This window comes from Teleopsis dalmanni, chromosome 1 (genome assembly GCF_002237135.1).
Source record: "Teleopsis dalmanni isolate 2A chromosome 1, ASM223713v2, whole genome shotgun sequence".
Lineage (NCBI taxonomy): Eukaryota > Metazoa > Arthropoda > Insecta > Diptera > Diopsidae > Teleopsis > Teleopsis dalmanni.
In genome coordinates this window covers 157,635,790-157,650,305 of record NC_051846.1, presented here as the reverse complement: position 1 = coordinate 157,650,305, position 14,516 = coordinate 157,635,790, and the positions used below count along the sequence as shown (strand labels likewise).

Sequence of the window (14,516 nt, the reverse complement as noted above, 5' to 3'; positions counted from 1 at the left end):
AAATATATATTGCCTACAGTCAATAGTAATAAAAATATAATTACTTTTTATATTGTTATGTCCCAGTTCAGCTTCTCAGCTCTCATTTTCTGACAGATTTTCTACCGAAATGGTTTTTGAAGATTGACTTAATGAATATCATAAATACGATACTTTCTTAATAATAAATCCATATTTCACAAGTTCGGTGTGACTTTCAAGTCAAACTTTAACTTAAATTGTTACTTGAGTAATAAATATCTTCCTATTACGATTTCTAGTTGATTTTTCCAATTTTTAAAGCAAGAGTAAGTGACAGTGTAGTATTAAAATTATTTCCTTTTCTTTACCCTCATATGTTAACAGTTGTGGTTTTATTACTAATATTTTTACAGTATATAACAAAAATATAAAAAAATAATTATCAAATTTTTATAGGATTCATAAATCGCTTGATTAACTCTGTGTTTATTAGATGAAGATACTCTGCATTTGACCAAAACTCCAATGAATATTAAATGTTTATATATGCTTTAATATATGTAATAGCTTTCACTTAAATTAGAATGTTGAAGTACTGGGAATCATATTTTTTAAACACAAATAAATATATTTTTTATTAAAATTCCTGCGAAATTTTGACTTTTTACTGAGATAGCCAAAATTACTGAGATATTGTAATTAATGATTGGCTAGTAGTTTTACCAAATAAATTTATTTTTTCTCTATTAATAGTTGTTGATCCTTTCACTTACCTTTTATTTTGATAAATTTTATAGACATTTGTATTTTATATTACACAGACTTAAAGGAACACTTTCCAATATAATAAACTTTAATTGAAAATTTTGTGTATGATTAATCGAAATAATTATAAAAAAAAAATTAATTAATTTTGCAAATTTGTATAAGAGAATTTTTTTTTTTTTAACATCCTTTATTGGATATGAGTAATAAAGTCTTAACTATTAGTTAATTTATTACTATTGCTGAATTGTACTTAATAGATATTAAGTAATACGTGTGCGGGTTTACTGAACCAGTGTTCAGCTCCCATATTATAGAGAATGGATATGTAAAATAAAAAATATTTAAATTTTGCAAAAAAAAACTAAGTATGTTTAAGTAGTTTTGTAAGTATAGGAAGTAACTTTTGTTTCTAAACACAACACAAAAATCGAAATTTTTATTAAAGAAAATTGTTTGTTAAATTATCTAAAACCGAGTTAAATCGACGTGTACAAATGCAATATTATTTTTTTTTTGTATTTTGTATTTAGATACTTTTTTTCATGTGATATTTTGCTTTTATGCGTTTCGGTGATTTTAAAACAATCTTTTTTTTACATTGTTTTGTTAAATACACTTTTGTTGGAAAATAATATGCTTAATTTCATTTAATTTTTAAATTGGCCATGATTTTCATGGTGTTTTACACACGAATGCATCTTTAAATGAACAAGTAATTTGGTGACAGTTGATTGCATACAAAGTTTAAATAAAATAAATAATATAAATGCATAATTATTTTAGATATACAATAAATATTACACAAATTCTTTATTTACAAAATGTCACGAATAATTAATTATTTATTTAATTGGCTATAAGACATATTTTTCACGGATAATTGCAGTTTTGGCTGGACCCAGCAAATCTCTTTTGTCAGAAATCTTACAAGAAAATTAAGTAGGATCATTCTACTTCACCTAGACAAACAGATACATTGAGCTAAACATGTTGAGTTTTACGGCTTAGTTCCAGATGGCAGGTCTGTGTGTCATTAGTAGATTTTTTGTATTAACAGACATATAGGAAAAAATTGCTCAGAAAAGGTGAATTTAGTAAAATTTGTTGTCAAAGATTTTTGACTTCTCCGCATCGAAATTTCTCAGACAAATAAATTTCATTATTTTTTCAATTAAATTCTGCCATATAAGGTTTGAAAAAATGTTCAAAAATCCCCTCTTAAAGAAGTCACTAATCTAATTTTATTTTAATTTAAAAATAACTTTAGTTGAATACAAATTAATAATTTGTGTTATATGCAACACAGATTAAATACATTTTTTACGGTGGGGAGGAGGGGAATGCCTATGCACTGACTACGATCCGGCACCCCGGAGAGTGTGTGTCCGAGACTTGCACAAATTAAAGCCCTCCACCTCATTCCTAGAGACTTTGTTCTACCCCGGGACTTCATTAGTATTACTTCCAGTTAGGATCCCTATTAGTTACTTTAAGACTTTCATCGTTGTGACCTGCGTCTAGTCTCCACTACTGCTTTAGGTGACTAGCCTTGTACTTCATATTGGTGTAATGCATATGATTGCTCCAGTTGCTTTGATCGAGATGTTCAACCTTAGGATTTTTACAGCAAACCTTGCTACTGTAGTAATATATAAAGGTTGTAAAAAAATTGTATTTTATTTTATCTCAAAATAATTATTTATCTCAAAATAATTATTTACGAATAATTAAATACAAGAACACCCACTGATGATGGGTATTTGAAAATACTCGAAACAGCTGTATGGTCAACTAAAAATTCAATTAATTAAAATAATATAAAAAATAAAATTTTTGTTGTTGTAATTCACTACTGTTTGAAGAAACCTCTTTATTTTATTTTATTATTATTTTTATTTTTAATAATTGTTAAGTTTATTTGCAAAATAAATTTTATTCTTAAGTAATATAGAAATACATAATTAATTTTATTAATTTTCAAAAAAATATTTTCTAAATGTCACAATGTAAACATCAAAATCTTTTTTTAATTCATCAAAATATTTACAAACTTTCAGTTTCGAAACTGAAAGTGCAAAATGTGTCACTTTTTATGTTAATAATTCAAATAAAAGTTATTGTGAAGACTTCAAGCAGACTTATCTTTTGTCACTTTTATTTATTATCAAATAAATCACTTCACTTGAACGAGAATAACTAAACTAAACCGTCACAGAAGCTGAAAATGGGTCATGCATTACAGAAATTCATCTGAAAAGTGTTTATAGTGAACAGCGGCTCTGACTGCTGAACACTTTTTACACGGTGTCTTTCGGTACAAAATTTTTCATCTCTTTGAGATAAACGACGACAACCCGTCACTCTCAAAAGTAAAGTAGAATTCTCATTTTTAGAACAGACAGCCTGAAAACAAATGTCGCAAAAAGCTATTTTAGTATAAAAAACAATTTCGCAAACATTTTATTTATCAGTATAAAAATAAAAGTAAATTATTTAAAAACAAAGCAGCGCAATAATTAAACACAAATTAGGCCGCTAAATGTAGATTCTGCCTATAGGTTGTATAACGCAAATATCAGAGACAGAAAATGATGCTTGATTTTGGAAAAAAATACAAAAAAAATTTATCTAATATTTACATAGTTTTTATTTTATTGTTATAAGCCTTATTCTTATTAAAATACTATTTAAACACAAATAATTTACAGGAAAATTTATTTTAACGTCAATTATGCTAGCAATGACTATTTTTATTTAATAGAAACTATTGTATTTAATAGAAAAGCTTCGAAGAGTAGTGAATAGCAACAACAAAATTTTTATTAATGTTAATTCTAGAAAGATTCGAATCGTAATGAAGATTCTGCAAGTGTCAGACTTAGTACTCGTGCCTGTCAAATTAGAAACGATGACTAATCATAATTTTCCAAAAGTAGCCAACGCTGCACTAAGTTTCAATGTGAAAGTTCGAAGTTTTTTGTCTCTTTATTTATAAGTGACACCAACCAAAGCATTTGTTAATTTAACATTTAACAGATGTTAAATTGAATGCGGCTGAATACTTAACCCCAACCTAGCTTCATCCTCACGTTGTATTCACATTCAAAAATCTTTTTCACTTGACATGACAGACTAGATGTGTCTTCTGTTTGATTACCAACTTTAGCGGTAGACTAGTTATAGTCAAATCCTTCACCCCGTCACAACAAGGTGATACGATCCATGACTCTGAATATATGTTATATTTAATCTCAATCTATCTTCTGCTTTACTTTATCTCATAATTCTAAGTCATCTCACCTTTTATACCTAATTTTCCTGAAATGATTGAAGACAGAATATGCCTTTTATTGGTTTATACACTTTAGCAGTTGACTGATTATCAACCCACCACGCCGTCACAACCGAAATGGTATCGCTCCTAAGTTCATTTTAAACTTTATATCCCTGCATTTATTTTTACTCCATATGTTTCTTTATCTTATTTTATCATTCCAAATCTTAACTTTCATATCTAGTTTTCCTGATATGGTAAGCTGAATGTGCTTTGGACTGAATTATCAATTTTAATGGTAGACTGATTATAGTCCAATCAAACCGCCATCACGTCACTTCGCGGTATTATGATTCATGACTCATTACATATTTAAATGTGTATTAAATATATAATTAAATATAAATAATTAAATATGAATATATTTAAATTTAAATATTTTAATTTAAATATTTTAATTTATATATTTATATTTATATTTAATATCTCAGTATATTTAATCCCAACTTTGTTTCTTCTTTAGCGGTAGACTGATTATACTCTATTCAACTCGCCATCCCTTAACAACAAAGTGGTAGGATTTAAAATTTTTAACATATATTCGATCGCAGTGTACTCACCTCACTCGTTGGATAATTCCTACTAGTTGTTTAACTTTAAAGGTAAATCGATTATAGTCTAATCAATCTGTCAGTCAGTCACTTCAAAGAGGTAGGGTTTATAATTCTATATATGTATATCTTAAATTTCATCTCGCTGCAGCTATTCTCTCTCATCGTACCATATCTTAATTCCGCATTCCAAATTTCACAGATTGAGTATATCTTCTAACCGATTGCTGAGATATGATGAAACATATGTAATACAACAACCAATCATGCTGCCACTTAGTCATTCCAAAGATGTAGGGTTTATAATTCTATATATGTATATCTTAAATTTCATCTCGCTGCAGCTATTCTCTCTCATCGTACCTTGTCTTAATTCCGCATTCCAAATTTCACAGATTGAATATATCTTCTAACCGATTGCTGAGATATGATAAAACATATGTGATACAACAATCAATCATACTGCCACTTAGTCATTTCAAAGATGTAGGGTTTATAATTCTATGTATCTATATCTTAAATTTCATATAGCTGTGGTTATTATCCAATTGCTTTATACCTTTCTACTTTAATTCGCCATCCCAAATTCCACAGATTGAATGTATCTTCTAACCGATTCCTGAGACTCGGCGAAATGTATGTGATATAACAACCATGTGGGCTGATTACCAGATTTGGTAAACCCATTACTTCATTTGGTGATAAGTTTATTGTTTTAATTTGCAAATTTAACACAAAAACTAATCTTTATAAAATTGCAATTAGTTCAAGTATGGAAATTGTAAACTTTAGTGAAATCAAGATTAATCACAGCTTTTACAACTTTCTATTGCCTAAATATTTGTATCATATAACAAATATCAGTTAAGTAACTTTTCACATCTGCAACTTAAAATCAATTTTTCGCTAGTCATTCATTAGTGCAAAGTCAAATATGGATGGAATCATTTGACGAATATAACATATCCGTATTTTTCAATAAATTGAACTAAAACACTGCAGATGATGATTTACAAAAAAAATATGAGAAATATTAAACATAAATAATAATAATACTTGCAATAAAAAAATAATCAATAAAAACAAAATAATTTTTTTTATTAAAATATTAACTTCACTTTTAAAAATTTTTTTATAAGAAATTTGTTCATTTTTATTGACGTTGGCAGCACCTTTGTTTCTGCTATGATATAAAATGCTACTCCCAAAAAGTCTAAGAAAAGTGAAATGGAAAAAAAACACTCTTTCCCCATTGCTTGCTGCATATCGCAAGCAGTGGAGAGTAACCCCCCACACAATTGCATAATATAAATGCTGAAGTGAACAAACACACAAACACATAAACTAACATAAAACGAGACAACAGCTTGTAAAAACGCATGTACGACGTTATTATAATAAAGTGCGCGTTTACAATTTACAACAAAAACGACGTAATCAGAAATGCAGTCAATGACAGGGAATTACGTGTTGTATTATTCGTCATCGTCGTCAACGTTAGTAACGCCAACGCCAACGCCAACGTCGGCGTCAACAACAACGTTAGCATTGGTATCCGACATCAGGCATCATCATTTGCTTCATTATACACATAAGCTTTGCCATTTTTCATGCTGCATGCAGTCACTCGGACAACGTACGTGTGCTCATGTTTCTTGAGCTGTTAACCATTTTTATTATACCATAGTTCGCTGTCATTCTTCACTATTTTTGCTGTTGTTATCTATGGTATAGATGGCGTTTTTTTATAGGTGGCGCTAGCTGTGCTGCTGCTGACTTCTCTGCTGCGCTATATTTCAATTGAAATTGTTCTTCAGTTTTATGTTGCATTTGCCACCTACACATGCCACCTTCATTTATTTTGGTTCATTATTTTTTTTTATTTTCCGTTTTTTCATGTTTTTTTTTTGTCATAAATTTTTATGCAAATTTGCATTTCTCCCATAAATTTAAATTTGGTATATTATTGTTGTTGTTATTATTGTACATTTTGGGTGTTGTTGTTTTATGATATGTTTTTGGCGTTAAATTGGCAAAGCTTTATTGTTGACAGTTTTGCATTCACTTTCATTATATTTCCATTTGATTTATTAGTAATTTTATATATTTAAATATTTTTTTCCACTTTTGGTTCCGTTTTTATACTTTTTACATAATTCAGTCAATAAACTTTTGGTTTTCATTGTTTGTTGTACGAATTGTTTTTGTTATTGTTATTATTTTTGTTATTATTTTGGTTCTTGTTTTTCATTTCATATTTGTTGTTATTTTGACAGCTTAAATAATTAACTTAAGCCTCCACATATGTGTGTGTGAGTGTGTGTGGCTCCAAGGTATTGCAAAGTTCCCACTTTAAATTGTGTTAATTAAATCCACACATGCTACGTGATTCCATCATTTTTAAATCAATTTTCACAAAAAATTACAAAAAAATAAATTGTTTATAGATATACACAGACACAGCCACACACATATACAATCAAAAACTATGAAATAACCACAGCTTAATTCAAATAAATTGAAAATTAATTCATAAAACTTGAAAAATAATATAAAAGTGAATATGTGTAACTACGGATATCTGCATAAAAATTGTATCTATCAGCTTTTTCGGGCCAGAAACTCATATAACTCACCAAACCTAGTAATGTTGTCATTCATACCCATTTATAACATAATATATTTAAAAAGTAGTGAGAAAAATATAGGCTATATTTTAGCGTGGTATAATTTAGTTCATTTAAATGAACTAGTTCAGTAGTTTGTTTTTTGTAAAATAAACTACTGAACTACCGGTCTTAAAATACAACTTTTTGTACATTATGTTATATTGGTATTTTATTAATTTTGTTTCTCCTTCACCAAATTTAATTACTCTGTTTTGTTTTGGTCAAATTCTTTCAACGTTTTCAAATTTATTGGGTTGCTAGTGAACTTATCAGTTTCATTGTCCTTCATATACTATTAACTAAAACATATTACTAATCTCTTTCTTTATTACAAATCTCTTTCTTTGGTGGTATATCACTACTTCTAAGTTTTTCAATTAGGTAGGGAAAAAAAATTTTAACTTGAAAGCTGCACAATTTAGTTCATTTGAATGAACTAGTTCAGTAGTTTATGTTTTACAGAACAAACTACTGAACTAAATTTTGAAAATTTCTTTAAACTCAATGCGTTGTTAGATAATTTATCAGTTTCATTGATAAATTTTCTAGTGCCTTTTCTTATGATGGCAATTTTTTTTTAATTAATAAAATCTCAATAAAATGTTAAACTAAAAATTTTTGAAAAAAAAAACAGTTTCATTAGATAATTAATTTCACTAATTAATTACTAATTAATTAATCTTCTTTTTTGTTTGATAAAATGCGAATTAGTGTTTATAACACTTTTACTCAATAGTATCTGTCACCACTTAGGTGATTCACTGTAACAAGAGCCCCGTTAAATTATAGTAATAAATTATTTAGATGAATTATAACAGAAGTATAGGTAAAGCCCAGCATATCTTCCTGACAGTACATAAATTGTATTTAATTCTGGAGAGTGTAATTCTAAATTAGTGTAAGCGCACACAGAATCAAACAATTTTAACACTCTGTCTTGGATGTACTTTTGTACAGTCTCAATTCTTAAGTCTGAGTATATACATTTCTGATATACCATTAAGCTTTTAGCATGCGTCATAATATAATATTTTGATAAGTTGGTGGTGGAGTACACAACCTTAAAATAGTTTATGTCTAATTACTTAAGCTATAATTTGAGAATACGTTCAAATACTTTTTTGCGGTAGAAAATGGTATTAACTTGATGCCTTTAAATAAACTTTGCTCCAAATACACCAATAAAGAAAAGATCTTTTATGGCTTTTGAATTTATTTTGGAGAATTCGTTGCGTGGTGCTTTTTGATATATGTATCTGCAATAAGACTTTCATTGTTCTAGTTTTTTCTTATACATTTGCCTTTTAACAATTCATTTTACTTACAATATATAAAAAGAAAACCTACTTTACTTTACTTTACTTTCGATTAGATATATCGCTATCAGATTAATATGTTTGAATTTCACTACAAAAGGCAATATTGCTACTTCTAAATCGTAAAATCAGCTATTAATAGATGAAATAAGGGTGCAGTGTTGCCATCCCAGCTCTAAAGTCAAAGTAATTTGAAATTGGTTACTATTTATTTGGGCCACTCTGTATATAGTATACAGATATATAGTATATACATAAATAACTAACTATAACTGTACAAATATAGTTATATACATATGTATATCTACACATATAGTTTTACTAACATAAGCATAAATATATAAACTATAACTTTGAAAAATGGTATATAAATTATTAGAAACTATAATCAGATATTTTACTATGATAATAATATATAAATATCAAAAATAATTGACTAGGTGTTAATGTTAAATGCTAATTATAATAGATATATTTTAATTATGTATGAATGCTAAATATCAATTCATATAAATGATTATTTAGACATACACATTTTCTGATAAATAATCTATACATTAATATTATTAAAATCCCACTGAATATCTTTTGTAAAGTGCATATTTTTAAGTGGTAACATTGAATTATCTGCAATTTTATGGTCGTATGTGGTATTAAGCTATTCATAATAACACTTAAAGCTCAATTCGTTACAGCCACTTTGTTAATGAAATTTTAAAATACTTCAAATTATTTGAAATTTACAAGTTAACATAAGATTTGCGTTCTCGTAAATAAGCAAATAACTTTGAAGCGAATTGCCGAACCCCATGCACATTTCCGGCAATTTGCAGCCGTAGTCGTTTTGTTGAGATACTTTGCATTATTGGCAATTCCCAGCACAAAGCGATTCTTTCATTAAAAAAAAAATGAATATTCATTCAAGCGCTACGCAGTCGAAGAGGTAATTGAACCTGGGGAAACCTTGACTTGAAGACCTAAACTTGACTTTGTCTGCAAGATGTAAACAAATGAGCAAGCAAACAAACCAAAAGTCAATGAAAGAGTTTTGAACTTGAAAAATTATTTGCGGCTATAATTAGAAATTTATTTTTAAAACAGAAAAATTGTTAAGATACATTGAAGATACATATATGATTAAATACGATACAAGGATTAAAGGCTGGAACCGAAGATTGCAAAAAATTATTTTCAAATGAGTTTATTGTTTTATATAAATTAATGCTAATGTATCTACATTTATATTTGTTAATGATTTAATAATTAAATATAAACTGAAGATATAAAATAGTGAAGAACAAATGTTGTTGACCTCATGCCATAAAAGAAGTATCCATAATTCATCGAACCGTATTAATTGATGCGGTGCAGCGCAGCATCTTTATTTGTTTATTACGCATTATGGACCGATACTGAGATGCGAGTTTATTATATGCTATCAATTTTTATTAAAGTTTCATTATTTTAATGATGCTTTTTGAAATAACCATAAAGACATGTTGACTTCAATATTACGAGCGCCTATCAAAGTAACTGCACATTTTTAATATCAGTGATTAGACCCAACTTTGTGGTATTTGAAGTTAATTTGAAGTTGACGTGGATGATTTATTTAAATGCGTGTATGTAAAGTTGCATTCACCCATGTATCTGGTATCTATCTGAAAACGAGCCTAACATGTTTAGCGCTAAGTAAATTGCAACTACGAGTGCGAAATTGGCAACTTCAACTTGCAATTGGAGTTGCAAGCGCAAACACAAACTACCAGTTTGACTGCATTTATGGAAATAATATTATAAAATTATTATTATACACAATATTTATTTTTTCTTTTTTTTTTTGTAAATATATTAAAACTTTTCTGTATATTCTAAGTCAAGTAATAATATATCTGCAAGCAGTTTGGACTTGTCAATACTGCACCAACCAATCTGGCTTAACTTGAACTTGTTGAAATTATCGAGGCTAAGATTGCCCAAGCATATCCCTGGCACGATATTTGGGTAATAAAAAATCAATCATGCTTTAAATTTTTTTAATAAGATTTTAATAAAATAATTAAGATTTAATTATTTTGATATTAAATTTTCAAATTTAAAAATTGAAAAATATTTTTTAATTTTTAGTACTTTATTTGAAAGCGCTTTGGAGTAATTAATATAAAACTAATTTCGGTTTTAATGAGTTTAATATGTTATTAATTTTAGTTTATTAAATAATTGCAATTTTTAAAAATACTAAAATAAACTTTGCATACGTATTCGTAGCTATATGTCTATGAAATACAGTTATTTTCTTAAAAAAGCACAAATATGCACCAAGGCTTAACAAATCTTGTAATTTATGAAAGCTTAATAAAACTAATTAACATGAGTAAGATTAAAAACTGTGCTATGTACTTTGTTCAAATAGAGTAAGAGGTCCATGTGGTCATTGTAGCCAGCATTATCATCTTAACAAAACGGGCTTGTCCGAGGAGGTAGAATGTCTGCTTGAAATCAAATGAAATCACATCTTCTCGGCTTTAATCTGAGCCAAAAAGAGACTACTAAGTCAGAAGAAAACTGCGAAGTCGGAATTAGACCGCTAAGTAGAAAAGACACTGCTAAGCTGGAAGAATACTGCTACGTAGGAAAGAGACAGCTGTCTGAAGGAGAATGCTTAGTCAGAAGGAGTCTACTAAGTCGGAAGGAAACTGCTAAGTCCATGCTTATCTAGAACTAAGCATAAGTTTTTGTTTGCCCCATTCTTTAATTCACTAAGTGCTATTTATTACATTGGTATTGTTTAGGTAATTGCATTTATGAATTGAGAGGAATTCGATCTTCCTTTCACTTCACCTACCTGCCTATACTGATTGAGAAATTTTATTTCAAATAATTTTTAATTAAATTTAATTCGTATTTTTATTCAATTTTTATTTTACAGTCCTTAATGATGTGTTTTAAAAGCTAATAAAATTTTTAATTGTCAATCAAAAGTATTTAAATGTTACAAATGCGCTTTATTATAGAACGAATCCCCAAATCATTATTTTTAATTAATCAAAATGCTTCTAATTAATTACAATTTACTTTAAACCCTTTAAAAATACATTTTAATTTGTAAGTCAACTATGCTAAGATATTATTATTAATGTCATGTGAAGGAATAAATAACATAAAGGATAAATAAAATTGTTATTTAACCCTTCTCCCTAATGAATTGTTTATTTTTTGAAAATTATTTTATTTTATTTTATTTTTTTTTCAGAATTTCTGGCTGACTTTGACGACTGACAACTTGTTAAAAATGCTTTCTTTATAAAAGGTAAATTTAGCGTAAATACTAAACAATTTTTTTTTTCATCTGATTCACGATAAAACATAATCCAATGAAATACGTCGACTATAAATATCTCAACAAATATCCCCTTACTTTATTATTTTAAGTCAAGCAAAAAACAAAAAAATAATATATAATAAATTTTGCTTCATTTTTGGTATGAATTATGAATTTTATGAAAAGAATTTTTGCCGTCCCTTGCTTTTTAGCTTTGGTAGCTGCGATGATTCTCGAGTTTTGCTGCACAGAATGCATTGAATGCATTTTGAAATGGAGTGGGACGCACATAACTTTTGAAATGTCAAACTGACAGTCAACAATAAGAACTTACAGAATACTTAGTCAACAAAAAATGCACTGAAACATATGCTAACAAATAAAAATATTTGCTTGCATTTGACTTATTTATGACAAAATTCTTAAATTGATAAAAAATTTACTAATTTTAAAATTTTATATATTTATTAAAAAGATTCCTTTTATTAAATTAATTACTAAAAATGTAGTGGTTTTAATTTTACTACCGAATATGATGCGTCTTATGACAAAAAGAAACTATTTATAAATTAGAAGGATTCGAACACTAGTGAAGAAACAACAACAAAATATTTTTAATTTATTTATTTAAATTTGACTAACCATATAACGCTGTTTCGAGTACGTAATATAATGATTTTATTTTATTTATTATTAATTTTATTTTTTAATTTTTTTTATTATTTTTTAATTTTTTTTATTATTTCTTCTATTGTTAAAATGATTACTTTTTAATATTTTAACACTTTATAATTACATTTTAACATTTATCTTCCTTCTTTTGTTTTCTGTTAACAACAGATACGCCACTCTTCTACTCAACATTCTTTTATCTGCGATCTTATGTCAAACTTTCGCTGTGAACATTGAATAATGTTCAAATATAGCCAAACTTTTTCACCAATAACAAAAACAACAGCTACAACAAAAAAAAATCAAAGTAGAATATTACCACATTTTCAATGCCCTTAGCTGTTACAAAATTAAAACAAAAACAATATTTATGAAAGGACAAGAAGAATAAGAAGAAGAAGAAAACAAATCCCAACTTTTTTGACCAACTTCCTAAATATTTAATAATGGTATTTTCAACACTTTGACTGTCGAAAAAACAACAACAACAACAATAGACCAGCAAAAACAATACAACATAAACAATTTTGTTGTACAAACTCACCTACACTGTAAGCAGCGCTGCTGCGTTACTATACGCGCGTATTGTTAGCAAAACTGATAAAACTTTTCTCCTTTATTTTGTATCAATTTTAGTTTTGAGCTTATGGAGTAATGGGAAACGGGGCTATGTCATTGAACTGACCCAGTCCTGTTGTAATAAATTTTGAAAATGTGTTTATTTTTGTATTGCGAACTGAAGTTGTTGTTGCTGCTGTTGATGCTGTTGTTTGTGACTATAGCATAGTTGTTGTTATTGTTATTATTACAGTGGTTGCTATAATAGCTGTTAGAGGTGATTCTGTTGTATTGTAGTTGTAGTTGTAGTTGTGTGTAACTATTGTGAGCAAACACCGTGGTTAGGAGTTTCTCTGTTGTTTAATTGAACTTTTAAAACGACCAACTTGTTATTGCCTAAATAAGATATAATAAAATAAAATAAAATATTTCGTGTTATGTTAAAATTATGGCTAATATATCATCCCAACATTTTGCAGATTGTTTCAAATTTTAAATATAGTTACTTTTAATTATTATTACTTTTCATTTACAATACAGAAAAGTATCATTTAATACAGGAAATGTTTCATATAAATCAAACCTAAAAGTAGACAACAAATTCAAAAAGAAAAAATACTCTATAAAATTGAAATAAATATATAAACTGTAGTAATGTAATCCACTCTATTCACTCGATTGTCAGCAGTAACTATAGTTCACTGTTCAAAAAATCTCAACACTGGAATCTCAAAAGCGCATACTAGACTAGTCAAAAAAATTGGCTAAGTGATTTTCAGCGAATCTTTGATCAGCCTATTTGTAATCATTTAGAAGATTTTTCAGAGACCCAAACAACTTGTAGTTAGATGATGCAGGATCCAGGCTAAACGGTGAATGCATCCAAACTTATCAACCGTGTTGAAATTTAAATCCTCTCTGTTGTTGTTGTTGTAGTATTCTCTTATATGTGTGGCGAACGGCACTTGATCGTCAAACTCCACGAGTGACTTTGCGGCATAGATCCGGCCATTATTTTTGTTGGCTAATTCTGTTCGCTTTTCCTTTGTTGTTTCTTTCAAACGGTTTAGGTGTGAGGAGTAGAGGACCAAATTAGTTAGACCGAAACAGCTCGTAATAGACAATCGAAACTCAAGCAAACATCGTATTAAATCCATTTTTCATCACACGTAGTAGTTCACTTCAAAAATGTTTTAAAAATTTTACTAATGGTAATTCGGTCAATTAAATTTCTTTGCATTAACACATCTGTTATCAAAGCATCGAATGTATTAAAGTAACCTTCTCTTTTCAAATGATTCTAAACTTTCATATGGGTGATGTTTAGTGCCTCTGCTATCTATTGACACCTTGCGAGCAAATCAC

General features: G+C 28.0%; 1 protein-coding gene across 1 annotated transcript in view; it reads left to right on the top strand.

Moving 5' to 3' along the window:
* LOC119669579 overlaps positions 1-14,516 on the top strand; it is a 57,342-nt gene that overhangs the window by 7,097 nt on the left and 35,729 nt on the right. Inside the window, exon 2 of the mRNA XM_038079526.1 lies at positions 11,853-11,909. The gene's annotated coding sequence lies outside the window, so the exon portion shown is untranslated. The remainder of the gene's footprint in view (positions 1-11,852; positions 11,910-14,516) is intronic.